The sequence below is a fragment of the Oreochromis niloticus genome, linkage group LG7 (assembly GCF_001858045.2).
Source record: "Oreochromis niloticus isolate F11D_XX linkage group LG7, O_niloticus_UMD_NMBU, whole genome shotgun sequence".
NCBI classification, from domain to species: Eukaryota; Metazoa; Chordata; class Actinopteri; order Cichliformes; family Cichlidae; genus Oreochromis; species Oreochromis niloticus.
The window spans coordinates 8,575,685-8,590,674 of NC_031972.2; the positions used below are offsets into that span (position 1 = coordinate 8,575,685).

Genomic DNA, 14,990 nt, shown 5'->3' on the forward strand with positions numbered 1-14,990 from the left:
GAATTCAGCATTTCCATGCTGGGGAAATAGGTTTTGCAGCTGTTTGAGCTAAGATTTTCAAGTTATTCACAAAATGAAACCCATAATGTGTTTCAGGCGAGAAACGCACTGTCTCGCCGAAATAAGGCGATTTTCACCAAGTCCATAAAGACAGCTGTAACTTTTGATAGGAGACTCGGACACACATATTTCAGGCTTGGCCTTATAGAATTCAGCATTTCATGCTGGGGAAATAGGTTTTGCAGCTGTTTGAGCTAAGATTTTCAAGTTATTCACAAAATGAAAACCCATAATGTTTTCAGGCGAGAAACGCACTGTCTCGCCGAAATAAGGCGATTTCACCAATCCATAAAGACAGCTGTAACTTTTGATAGGAGACTCGGACACACATATTTCAGGCTTGGCCTATAGAATTCAGCATTTCCATGCTGGGGAAATAGGTTTTGCAGCTGTTTGAGCTAAGATTTTCAAGTTATTCACAAAATGAAAACCCATAATGTGTTTCAGGCGAGAAACGCACTGTCTCGCCGAAATAAGCGATTTTCACCAATCCATAAAGACAGCTGTAACTTTTGATAGGAGACTCGGACACACATATTTCAGGCTTGGCCTTATAGAATTCAGCATTTCCATGCTGGGGAAATAGGTTTGCAGCTGTTTGAGCTAAGATTTTCAAGTTATTCACAAAATGAAAACCCATAATGTGTTTCAGGCGAGAAACGCACTGTCTCGCCGAAATAAGGCGATTTTCACCAAGTCCATAAAGACAGCTGTAACTTTTGATAGGAGACTCGGACACACATATTTCAGGCTTGGCCTTATGAATTCACAAAATGCATTCCATGCTGGGAAATAGGTTTTGCAGCTGTTTGAGCTAAGATTTTCAAGTTATTCACAAAATGAAAACCCATAATGTGTTTCAGGCGAGAAACGCACTGTCTCGCCGAAATAAGGCGATTTTCACCAAGTCCATAAAGACAGCTGTAACTTTTGATAGAGACTCGGACACACATATTTCAGGCTTGGCCTTATAGAATTCAGCATTTCCATGCTGGGGAAATTAGGTTTTGCAGCTGTTTGAGCTAAGATTTTCAAGTTATTCACAAAATGAAAACCCATAATGTGTTTCAGGCGAGGAAACGCACTGTCTCGCCGAAATAAGGCGATTTTCACCAAGTCCATAAAGACAGCTGTAACTTTTGATAGGAGACTCGGACACACATATTTCAGGCTTGGCCTTATAGAATTCAGCATTTCCATGCTGGGGAAATAGGTTTTGCAGCTGTTTGAGCTAAGATTTTCAAGTTATTCACAAATGAAAACCCATAATGTGTTTCAGGCAGAGAAACGCACTGTCTCGCCGAAATAAGCGATTTTCACCAATCCATAAAGACAGCTGTAACTTTGATAGGAGACTCGGACACACATATTTCAGGCTTGGCCTTATAGAATTCAGCATTTCCATGCTGGAAATAGGTTTTGCAGCTGTTTGAGCTAAGATTTTCAAGTTATTCACAAAATGAAAACCCATAATGTGTTTCAGGCGAGAAACGCACTGTCTCGCCGAAATAAGGCGATTTTCACCAACTCCATAAAGACAGCTGTAACTTTTGATAGGAGACTCGACACACATATTTCAGGCTTGGCCTTATAGAATTCAGCATTTCCATGCTGGGGAAATAGGTTTTGCAGCTGTTTGAGCTAAGATTTTCAAGTTATTCACAAAATGAAAACCCATAATGTGTTTCAGGCGAGAAACGCACTGTCTCGCCGAAATAAGGCGATTTTCACCAACTCCATAAAGACAGCTGTAACTTTTGATAGGAGACTCGGACACACATATTTCAGGCTTGGCCTTATAGAATTCAGCATTTCCATGCTGGGGAAATAGGTTTTGCAGCTGTTTGAGCTAAGATTTTCAAGTTATTCACAAATGAAAACCCATAATGTGTTTCAGGCGAGAAACGCACTGTCTCGCCGAAATAAGGCGATTTTCACCAAGTCCATAAAGACAGCTGTAACTTTTGATAGGAGACTCGGACACACATATTTCAGGCTTGGCCTTATAGAATTCAGCATTTCCATGCTGGGAAATAGGTTTTGCAGCTGTTTGAGCTAAGATTTTCAAGTTATTCACAAAATGAAAACCCATAATGTGTTTCAGGCGAGAAACGCACTGTCTCGCCGAAATAAGGCGATTTTCACCAAGTCCATAAAGACAGCTGTAACTTTTGATAGGAGACTCGGACACACATATTTCAGGCTTGGCCTTATAGAATTCAGCATTTCCATGCTGAAAATAGGTTTTGCAGCTGTTTGAGCTAAGATTTTCAAGTTATTCACAAAATGAAAACCCATAATGTGTTCAGGCGAGAAACGCACTGTCTCGCCGAAATAAGGCGATTTTCACCAAGTCCATAAAGACAGCTGTAACTTTTGATAGGAGACTCGGACACACATATTTCAGGCTTGGCCTTATAGAATTCAGCATTTCCATGCTGGGGAAATAGGTTTTGCAGCTGTTTGAGCTAAGATTTTCAAGTTATTCACAAAATGAAAACCCATAATGTGTTTCAGGCGAGAAATCAAAAAAGCCAGAAACGCACTGTCTCGCCGAAATAAAGCGATTTTCACCAATCCATAAAGACAGCTGTAACTTTTGATAGGAGACTCGGACACACATATTTCAGGCTTGGCCTTATAGAATTCAGCATTTCCATGCTGGGGAAATAGGTTTTGCAGCTGTTTGAGCTAAGATTTTCAAGTTATTCACAAAATGAAAACCCATAATGTGTTTCAGGCGAGAAACGCACTGTCTCGCCGAAATAAGGCGATTTTCACCAAGTCCATAAAGACAGCTGTAACTTTTGATAGGAGACTCGGACACACATATTTCAGGCTTGGCCTTATAGAATTCAGCATTTCCATGCTGGGGAAATAGGTTTTGCAGCTGTTTGAGCTAAGATTTTCAAGTTATTCACAAAATGAAAACCCATAATGTGTTTCAGGCGAGAAACGCACTGTCTCGCCGAAATAAGGCGATTTTCACCAAGTCCATAAAGACAGCTGTAACTTTTGATAGGAGACTCGGACACACATATTTCAGGCTTGGCCTTATAGAATTCAGCATTTCCATGCTGGGGAAATAGGTTTTGCAGCTGTTTGAGCTAAGATTTTCAAGTTATTCACAAAATGAAAACCCATAATGTGTTTCAGGCGAGAGAAACCGCACTGTCTCGCCGAAATAAGGCGATTTTCACCAATCCATAAAGACAGCTGTAACTTTTGATAGGAGACTCGGACACACATATTTCAGGCTTGGCCTTATAGAATTCAGCATTTCCATGCTGGGGAAATAGGTTTTGCAGCTGTTTGAGCTAAGATTTTCAAGTTATTCACAAAATGAAAACCCATAATGTGTTTCAGGCGAGAAACGCACTGTCTCGCGAAATAAAGCGATTTTCACCAAGTCCATAAAGACAGCTGTAACTTTTGATAGGAGACTCGGACACACATATTTCAGGCTTGGCCTTATAGAATTCAGCATTTCCATGCTGAATAATAGGTTTTGCAGCTGTTTGAGCTAAGATTTCAAGTTATTACAAAATGAAAACCCATAATGTGTTTCAGGCGAGAAACGCACTGTCTCGCCGAAATAAGGCGATTTTCACCAAGTCCATAAAGACAGCTGTAACTTTTGATAGGAGACTCGGACACACATATTTCAGGCTTGGCCTTATAGAATTCAGCATTTCCATGCTGGGGAAATAGGTTTTGCAGCTGTTTGAGCTAAGATTTTCAAGTTATTCACAAAATGAAAACCCATAATGTGTTTCAGGCGAGAAACGCACTGTCTCGCCGAAATAAGGCGATTTTCACCAATCCATAAAGACAGCTGTAACTTTTGATAGGAGACTCGGACACACATATTTCAGGCTTGGCCTTATAGAATTCAGCATTTCCATGCTGGGGAAATAGGTTTGCAGCTGTTTGAGCTAAGATTTCAAGTTATTCACAAAATGAAAACCCATAATGTGTTTCAGGCGAGAAACGCACTGTCTCGCCGAAATAAGGCGATTTTCACCAAGTCCATAAAGACAGCTGTAACTTTTGATAGGAGACTCGGACACACATATTTCAGGCTTGGCCTTATAGAATTCAGCATTTCCATGCTGGGAAATAGGTTTTGCAGCTGTTTGAGCTAAGATTTTCAAGTTATTCACAAAATGAAAACCCATAATGTGTTTCAGGCGAGAAACGCACTGTCTCGCCGAAATAAGGCGATTTTCACCAAGTCCATAAAGACAGCTGTAACTTTTGATAGGAGACTCGGACACACATATTTCAGGCTTGGCCTTATAGAATCAGCATTTCCATGCTGGGGAAATAGGTTTTGCAGCTGTTTGAGCTAAGATTTTCAAGTTATTCACAAAATGAAAACCCATAATGTGTTTCAGGCGAGAAACGCACTGTCTCGCCGAAATAAGGCGATTTTCACCAACTCCATAAAGACAGCTGTAACTTTTGATAGGAGACTCGGACACACATATTTCAGGCTTGGCCTTATAGAATTCAGCATTTCCATGCTGGGGAAATAGGTTTTGCAGCTGTTTGAGCTAAGATTTTCAAGTTATTCACAAAATGAAAACCCATAATGTGTTTCAGGCGAGAAACGCACTGTCTCGCCGAAATAAGGCGATTTTCACAATCAAAAGACAGCTGTAACTTGATAGAGACTCGACAACATATTAGCTCTATAGAATCAGCATTTCATGCGAAATATTACTGTTGACTAAGATTTCAAGTTATTCAAAAAAAACCATAATTTTCAGGCGAGAAACGCACTGTCTCGCCGAAAAAGCGATTTTCACCAAGTCCATAAAGACAGCTGTAACTTTTGATAGGAGACTCGGACACACATATTTCAGGCTTGGCCTTATAGAATTCAGCATTTCCATGCTGAATTAATAGGTTTTGCAGCTGTTTGAGCTAAGATTTCAAGTTATTCACAAAATGAAAACCCATAATGTGTTTCATGCGAGAAACGCACTGTCTCGCCGAAATAAGGCGATTTTCACCAAGTCCATAAAGACAGCTGTAACTTTTGATAGGAGACTCGGACACACATATTTCAGGCTTGGCCTTATAGAATTCAGCATTTCCATGCTGAAATAATAGGTTTTGCAGCTGTTTGAGCTAAGATTTTCAAGTTATTCACAAAATGAAAACCCATAATGTGTTTCAGGCGAGAAACGCACTGTCTCACCGAAATAAGGCGATTTTCACCAAGTCCATAAAGACAGCTGTAACTTTTGATAGGAGACTCGGACACACATATTTCAGGCTTGGCCTTATAGAATTCAGCATTTCCATGCTGAAATAATAGGTTTTGCAGCTGTTTGAGCTAAGATTTTCAAGTTATTCACAAATGAAAACCCATAATGTGTTTCAGGCGAGAAACGCACTGTCTCGCCGAAATAAGGCGATTTTCACCAAGTCCATAAAGACAGCTGTAACTTTTGATAGGAGACTCGGACACACATATTTCAGGCTTGGCCTTATAGAATTCAGCATTTCCATGCTGGGGAAATAGGTTTTGCAGCTGTTTGAGCTAAGATTTTCAAGTTATTCACAAAATGAAAACCCATAATGTGTTTCAGGCGAGAACTCCATTCAAATGCATGCAACAGCCAGAAACGCACTCTCTCGCGGAAATAAAGCGATTTTCACCAAGTCCATAAAGACAGCTGTAACTTTTGATAGGAGACTCGGACACACATATTTCAGGCTTGGCCTTATAGAATTCAGCATTTCCATGCTGAATTAATAGGTTTTGCAGCTGTTTGAGCTAAGATCTTCAAGTTATTAACAAAAATAAAACCCATGTGTTTCGGGCGAGAAACGCACTGTCTCACCGAAATAAGGCGATTTTCACCAAGTCCATAAAGACAGCTGTAACTTTTGATAGGAGACTCGGACACACATATTTCAGGCTTGGCCTTATACAATTCAGCATTTCCATGCTGGGGAAATAGGTTTTGCAGCTGTTTGGGCTAAGATTTTCAAGTTATTCACAAAATGAAAACCCATAATGTGTTTCAGGCGAGAACTCCATTCAAATGCATGTAACAGCCAGAAACGCACTGTCTCGCCGAAATACAGCGATTTTCACCAAGTCCATAAAGACAGCTGTAACTTTTGATAGAAGACTCGGACACACATATTTCAGGCTTGGCCTTATAGAATTCAGCATTTCCATGCTGGGGAAAAAGGTTTTGCAGCTGTTTGAGCTAAGATTTTCAAGTTATTCACAAAATGAAAACCCATAATGTGTTTCAGGCGAGAACTCCATTCAAATGCATATAACAGCCAGAAACGCACTGTCTCGCCGAAAAAAAGCGATTTCCACCAAGTCCATAAAGACAGCTGTAACTTTTGATAGAAGACTCGGACACACATATTTCGGGCTTGGCCTTATAGAATTCAGCATTTCCATGCTGGGGAAATAGGTTTTGCAGCTGTTTGGGCTAAGATTTTCAAGTTATTCAGAAAATGAAAACCCATAATGTGTTTCAGGTGAGAACTCCATTCAAATGCATGTAACAGCCAGAAACGCAATGTCTCGCCGAACTAAAGCGATTTTCACCAAGTCCATAAAGACAGCTGTAACTTTTGATAGAAGGCTCGGACACACATATTTCAGGCTTGGCCTTATAGAATTCAGCATTTCCATGCTGGGGAAATAGGTTTTGCAGCTGTTTGGGCTAAGATTTTCAGGTTATTCACAAAATGAAAACCCATAATGTGTTTCAGGCGAGAACTCCATTCAAATGCATGTAACAGCCAGAAACGCACTGTCTCGCCGAACTAAAGCGATTTTCACCAAGTGCATAAAGACAGCTGTAACTTTTGATAGAAGGCTCGGACACACATATTTCAGGCTTGGCCTTATAGAATTCAGCATTTCCATGCTGGGGAAATAGGTTTTGCAGCTGTTTGAGCTAAGATTTTCAAGTTATTCACAAAATGAAAACCCATAATGTGTTTCAGGCGAGAACTCCATTCAAATGCATGTAACAGCCAGAAACGCACTGTCTCGCCGAACTAAAGCGATTTTCACCAAGTGCATAAAGACAGCTGTAACTTTTGATAGAAGGCTCGGACACACATATTTCAGGCTTGGCCTTATAGAATTCAGCATTTCCATGCTGGGGAAATAGGTTTTGCAGCTGTTTGAGCTAAGATTTTCAAGTTATTCACAAAATGAAAACCCATAATGTGTTTCAGGCGAGAACTCCATTCAAATGCATGTAACAGCCAGAAACGCACTGTCTCGCCGAAATAAAGCAATTTTCACCAAGTCCATAAAGACAGCTGTAAATTTTGATAGAAGACTCGGACACACATATTTCGGGCTTGGCCTTATAGAATGCAGCATTTCCATGCTGGGGAAATAGGTTTTGCAGCTGTTTGAGCTAAGATTTTCAAGTTATTCACAAAATGAAAACCCATAATGTGTTTCAGGAGAGAAAATCTTAGCTCAAACAGCTGCAAAACCTATTTCCCCAGCATGGAAATGCTGAATTCTATAAGGCCAAGCCTGAAATATGTGTGTCCGAGTCTCCTATCAAAAGTTACAGCTGTCTTTATGGACTTGGTGAAAATCGCCTTATTTCGGCGAGACAGTGCGTTTCTCGCCTGAAACACATTATGGGTTTTCATTTTGTGAATAACTTGAAAATCTTAGCTCAAACAGCTGCAAAACCTATTTCCCCAGCATGGAAATGCTGAATTCTATAAGGCCAAGCCTGAAATATGTGTGTCCGAGTCTCCTATCAAAAGTTACAGCTGTCTTTATGGACTTGGTGAAAATCGCCTTATTTCGGCGAGACAGTGCGTTTCTCGCCTGAAACACATTATGGGTTTTCATTTTGTGAATAACTTGAAAATCTTAGCTCAAACAGCTGCAAAACCTATTAATTCAGCATGGAAATGCTGAATTCTATAAGGCCAAGCCTGAAATATGTGTGTCCGAGTCTCCTATCAAAAGTTACAGCTGTCTTTATGGACTTGGTGAAAATCGCCTTATTTCAGCGAGACAGTGCGTTCCTCGCCTGAAACACATTATGGGTTTTCATTTTGTGAATAACTTGAAAATCTTAGCTCAAACAGCTGCAAAACCTATTTCCCCAGCATAGAAATGCTGAATTCTATAAGGCAAAGCCTGAAATATGTGTGTCTGAGTCTTCTATCAAAAGTTACAGCTGTCGTTATGAACATAGTGAAAATCGTTTTATTTCGGCGAGACAGTGCGTTTACATGCATTTGAATGGAGTTCTTGTCTGAAACACATTATGGGTTTTCATTTTGTGAATAACTTGAAAATCTTAGCTCAAACAGCTGCAAAACCAATTTCCCCAGCATAGAAATGCTGAATTCTATAAGGCAAAGTCTGAAATATGTGTGTCCGAGTCTTCTATCAAAAGTTACAGCTGTCTTTATGAAGTTGATGAAAATCGCTTTTTTTCGCCAAGACAGTGCGTTTCTCGCTATCTCATGCATTTGAATGGAGTTCTCGCCTGAAACAAAGTATGGGTTTTCATTTTGTGAATAACTTGAAAATCTTAGCTCAAACAGCTGCAAAACCAATTTCCCCAGCATAGAAATGCGCAATTCTATAAGGCCAAGCCTGAAATATGTGTGTCCGAGTCTTCTATCAAAAGTTAAAGCTGTCGTTATGAAATTAATGGAAATCGCTTTATTTCGCCAAGACAGTGCGTTTCTCGCTATTACATGCATTTGAGTGGAGTTCTCGCCTAAAACAAAGTATGGGTTTTCATTTTGTGAATAACTTGAAAATCTTAGCCCAAACAGCTGCAAAACCTATTTCCCCAGCATAGAAATGCTGAATTCTATAAGTCAAAGCCTTGTGTGTCCGAGTCTCCTTTCAAAAGTTACAGCTGTCGTTATGAACTTAGTGAAAATCGCTTTATTTCGCCAAGACAGTGCGTTTCTCGCTATTACATGCATTTGAATGGAGTTCTTGCCTGAAACACATTATGGGTTTTCATTTTGTGAATAACTTGAAAATCTTAGTTCAAACAGCTGCAAAACCTATTTCCTCAGCATAGAAATGCTGAATTCTATAAGGCAAAGCCTGGAATATGTGTGTCCGAGTCTTCTATCAAAAGTTACAGCTGTCTTTATGGACTTGATGAAAATCGCTTTATTTCCGCGAGACAGTGCGTTTCTCACCATTACATGCATTTGAATAAGGTAGTTCTCGCATGAAACACATTATGGGTTTTCATTTTGTGAATAACTTGAAAATCTTAGCTCAAACAGCTGCAAAACCTATTTCCCCAGCATAGAAATGCTGAATTCTATAAGGCCAAGCCTGAAATATGTGTGTCCGAGTCTTCTATCAAAAGTTACAGCTGTCTTTATGAAGTTGATGAAAATCGCTTTATTTCGCCAAGACAGTGCGTTTCTCGCTATCTCATGCATTTGAATGGAGCTCTCGCCTGAAACAAAGTATGGGTTTTCATTTTGTGAATAACTTGAAAATCTTAGCTCAAACAGCTGCAAAACCAATTTCCCCAGCATAGAAATGCTGAATTCTATAAGGCCAAGCCTGAAATATGTGTGTCCGAGTCTTCTATCAAAAGTTACAACTGTCTTTATGAACTTAATGGAAATCGCTTTATTTCGCCAAGACAGTGCGTTTCTCGCTATTACATGCATTTGAGTGGAGTTCTCGCCTAAAACAAAGTATGGGTTTTCATTTTGTGAATAACTTGAAAATCTTAGCTCAAACAGCTGCAAAACCTATTTCCCCAGCATAGAAATGCTGAATTCTATAAGGCCAAGCCTGAAATATGTGTGTCCGAGTCTTCTATCAAAAGTTACAGCTGTCGTTATGAACTTAGTGAAAATCGCTTTATTTCGGCGAGACAGTGCGTTTACATGCATTTGAATGGAGTTCTTGCCTGAAACACATTATGGGTTTTCATTTTGTGAATAACTTGAAAATCTTAGCTCAAACAGCTGCAAAACCTATTTCCTCAGCATAGAAATGCTGAATTCTATAAGGCAAAGCCTGAAATATGTGTGTCCGAGTCTTCTATCAAAAGTTACAGCTGTCTTTATGAAGTTGATGAAAATCGCTTTATTTCGCCAAGACAGTGCGTTTCTCGCTATCTCATGCATTTGAATGGAGCTCTCGCCTGAAACAAAGTATGGGTTTTCATTTTGTGAATAACTTGAAAATCTTAGCTCAAACAGCTGCAAAACCAATTTCCCCAGCATAGAAATGCTGAATTCTATAAGGCCAAGCCTGAAATATGTGTGTCCGAGTCTTCTATCAAAAGTTACAACTGTCTTTATGAACTTAATGGAAATCGCTTTATTTCGCCAAGACAGTGCGTTTCTCGCTATTACATGCATTTGAGTGGAGTTCTCGCCTAAAACAAAGTATGGGTTTTCATTTTGTGAATAACTTGAAAATCTTAGCTCAAACAGCTGCAAAACCTATTTCCCCAGCATAGAAATGCTGAATTCTATAAGGGAAAGCCTGAAATATGTGTGTCCGAGTCTTCTATCAAAAGTTACAGCTGTCTTTATGGACTTGATGAAAATCGCATTATTTTGCCAAGACAGTGCGTTTCTCGCTATTACATGCATTTGAATGGAGTTCTCGCCTGAAACAAAGTATGGGTTTTCATTTTGTGAATAACTTGAAAATCTTAGCTCCAGCAGCTGCAAAACCTATTTCCCCAGCATAGAAATGCTGAATTCTATAAGGCAAAGCCTGAAATATGTGTGTCCGAGTATTCTATCAAAAGTTACAGCTGTCGTTATGAACTTAATGAAAATCGCTTTATTTCGCCAAGACAGTGCGTTTCTCGCTATTACATGCATTTGAGTGGAGTTCTCGCCTAAAACAAAGTATGGGTTTTCATTTTGTGAATAACTTGAAAATCTTAGCTCAAACAGCTGCAAAACCTATTTCCCCAGCATAGAAATGCTGAATTCTATAAGGCAAAGCCTGAAATATGTGTGTCCGAGTATTCTATCAAAAGTTACAGCTGTCTTTATGAAGTTGATGAAAATCGCTTTATTTCGCCAAGACAGTGCGTTTCTCGCTATCTCATGCATTTGAATGGAGTTCTCGCCTGAAACAAAGTATGGGTTTTCATTTTGTGAATAACTTGAAAATCTTAGCTCAAACAGCTGCAAAACCAATTTCCCCAGCATAGAAATGCTGAATTCTATAAGGCCAAGCCTGAAATATGTGTGTCCGAGTCTTCTATCAAAAGTTAAAGCTGTCGTTATGAACTTAATGGAAATCGCTTTATTTCGCCAAGACAGTGCGTTTCTCGCTATTACATGCATTTGAGTGGAGTTCTCGCCTAAAACAAAGTATGGGTTTTCATTTTGTGAATAACTTGAAAATCTTAGCTCAAACAGCTGCAAAACCTATTTCCCCAGCATAGAAATGCTGAATTGTATAAGTCAAAGCCTTGTGTGTCCGAATCTTCTTTCAAAAGTTACAGCTGTCTTTATGAAGTTAATGAAAATCGCTTTATTTCGGCGAGACAGTGCGTTTCTCGCTATTACATGCATTTCAATGGAGTTCTCGCCTGAAACACAGTATGGGTTTTCATTTTGTGAATAACTTGAAAATCTTAGCTCAAACAGCTGCAAACCTGGTTGCCCAACACGGGGATATTGAATTCTACAAGATAAACCCATAAATAAGTTACAGCTATCTTTATGCAGTTGTACAAAAAACGCTTTATTTCGCCAAGACAGTACGCTTCTCACTATTACATGCATTCGAATGGAGTTCTCGCCGAAACAAAGTACAAGTTTTCGTTTTGTGAATAACTTGAAAATCTTAGCTCAAACAGCGGCCAAACCTTGTTGCCCAACACGGGGATATTGAATTCTACAAGATAAAGCTATAAATATGTGTGTCTGAGTCTTCTATCAAAAGTTACAGCTATCTTTATGCAGTTGTATAACAACGCTTTATTTGGCCAAGACAGTGCGCTTCTCACTATTACATGCATTTGAATGGAGTTCTCGCCCGAAACAAAGTATATTTTCCTCCTTATCCTTTACTCTTAACTAGCATAGAATTTCTTTGCACAATAGACACTTAACCATAAATATTTGCAGTGATCCCACCGATGTGTTATTAAATACTGAAAGTTTTTATAACTGCTGATATTTACTTATTCTTTCTCTTTTAAAGTACATAACAGAGGTTTTTAAAGTGGCATTGATCAAAGTATTACGTGAGCAGTCCTCGAAAATCTGTATAGATTTTCATTGCTAGGCAGGTGATACCCAATTACTTTGTGACACCAGATGATACAATTATGACGATAGAACAGTTAAACTATACCCATGTCTTAAAGACATAAGACCTGGATTACCTCTAATTTCTTAGTTTTAAAATCAGAAAAACTGAGATTATTGTACTTGATCCTTAAAAAATAAAACTGAGTCTAACCAGAAACTTACTTTAGATGGCCACCAGTAATAGTGTGAGGAATCATGGAGTAATTTTGATCATGATATGTTTTTCAGTGTACAGACCAAACAAATATGTAGGGATGCCTTTAAGTAATACTTTACTTGTACTAACCTGTGTACTTTTGACACCATGTGTTAGAGAAAATCAAAAATTAATTCAAACTTGTCCAGGCAATTCTGTTTTTGAAGTCAATTTGACATCTATTTTTGTGTTTAAAAAGAACTACAGGTGGCTAAAAAGATATTAACTTATTGTGAAGCGAAAAGGTCTCTATCCAGTCCGTTTTAAGGCTCAGATAGATGACCACAATGTCAAGGCTTAATAGCAATTACATTTCTGTCCAAATAATATGTAATTTAGAAAAGCAAACTGAAATGTATGATTTTACACAGAATATTTGAAAAAACTGTGCTGTGCTGTTGGCATAGACTTTGATGCTATGGCTACTGACCCAGACGTCCTTGCCCTTCAGACTGCACAAACAGGTCTTGTACTGGAGAACAGGCCCATGTGGAACAATGGGCCCAGCCTGGCACTGGCTTAGGGGCAGTTAAAACAACTACATTTTTTGGAAAAAATGTAAGGAGAACTTTTGTTTTACTCCCAGTCCCATCCACTAACTTGGAGGAGGTGAGGTTTATGGACTCTGGATGGCATTACCATGGCCCCCAGTAATATTGTAAGGAATCTTGGAGTTGTATTTGACCAGGATATGTCCTTCATATTAATCAAAAATGCATCAGTACTTTCTGCATTTGCACAACAGCTCTAAAATTGGAAAAGATCCTGTCTCAGAGTGATGCTGAAAAGCCAGTTCATGCATTTATTACTTCTCGGATGGACTATTGTAATTCATTCAATTCATATCATACTGTCCTAAAACTCCTTAACAAGCCTTCAGTTGATCCAAAATGTTGCAGTGAGAGTACTGACAAGGACTAGAAAGAGAGAGCGTGTATCCAACAGAAAGAACAGCAGTAACATACTACAGTCGCCTGTCTGGTAGCTGAGATAGGCTGCAGCTCCTCTGCGATCCTGATAAGGATAAGAGGATGGATGGATTATTACTGTTATAGTTAAATGAACATCTACTATATTATTTAAAAAAAAATGTATTATTACCTGAAAGTGACACATGGTGGGGAAGTTTTTCAAACCATTCAGTTAGGAAAAGAAGCAATAAAACACAGCGAAAGCACCTCATTATACATAAAACTGCATAAATGAAAAGTATCTAAGGTAAAAAATAATTCTTCAGCAGAAAAATGTTTCCCATCAATGTTAAGTTGAATAACATGTTTAAGATCATTTCAAATGTTTTTTAATGTCTAGCATCATATTCTATAAATCATATTTTAACCGTGGCTGTCCTGTGAGGACCACATACTATGAAAATATGATTGTTGTTCATAAGCTCAGAAACACAGGCCTAAATCTTCATTTTTCAAAAAGTATATTAAAATATTAAAAAACAAAAAGATCAGGTGAATTGAAAGGCTTCAGCAGTGTGTTACATAAATGTCAATAGCTATAGAAGGGATTAAAATATGAAAAAAATGAAAGTGGAGTGTTGGCAAAAGAGCTGGTTAAACATATTAAATTCAAACATTCTCATAGATGTTTGAAAGCAATGCTGAGCCTGCACCTGATCAACTTGCCTGTTTTATTATAGCAGACACGGTCAGAGCTGTCCATTCTACATCACTGTCATAGCTTTTCTTGCTAACGTACTAAAGAAGTTACTACCAACGTTTTCACACTCCAGCTTCTCTACATCACACATGTTGGATAAGTTGGTTAGCCATAGTAAACTGTTATGATGTTAAATCACTGAAATTAGTTTACTTGCTTAATGGTAGCTGTGTTTCCATAGCTCTCAGCTTGCCCAGCTCCATTCATTGTTAATGGACTCGACCCCCAGTCATGCTAATGCTCCCACACCCTCAGAGACATAGGAGTGCTGCAGTCTCTTACAAGATTGAAGTGGACAGTGCAAAGTTAGAGCAGCAAAAATTAAGAAAAACAATGGAATAGGATACAATAAAAAGAATAACATACTATATGCAATAGAATAAAATACTACGTTGTCAGAAAAAAATTGCACTTAGTGTTATTGCACATGTGTGGATGTGTGTGTTTGGTCAGCGGCGAAGTCTTTGTTGTGGAGTCTGACAGCAGTAGGAAAGAAAGACCTGCAGAATCTCTCCATCCCACATCGTGGGTGCCGCAGCCTGCCACTGAAGGAGCTGTTCAGTGCTGTCAGTCTCCTGCATGGGGTGGGAGATGTTGTCGATCAGGGATGACAGCTTAGCCACCATTCTCCTGTCATTCACCACCTTCACTGGGTCCAGAGGGCATCCTGAACAGAGCTTGCCTTCCGGATCAGCTGTTCAGTCTAAAGGCTGAATCCACATATTAACTGACAGGCAATCAACTTTATGACAGC

General features: G+C 39.1%; 1 pseudogene; it reads right to left on the reverse strand.

Annotated features, from left to right (window-relative positions):
- LOC112847504 (uncharacterized protein DDB_G0271670-like) overlaps positions 1-14,443 on the reverse strand; it is a 34,493-nt pseudogene extending 20,050 nt beyond the window's left edge.
- Between the last annotated feature and the right edge of the window lie 547 nt (positions 14,444-14,990).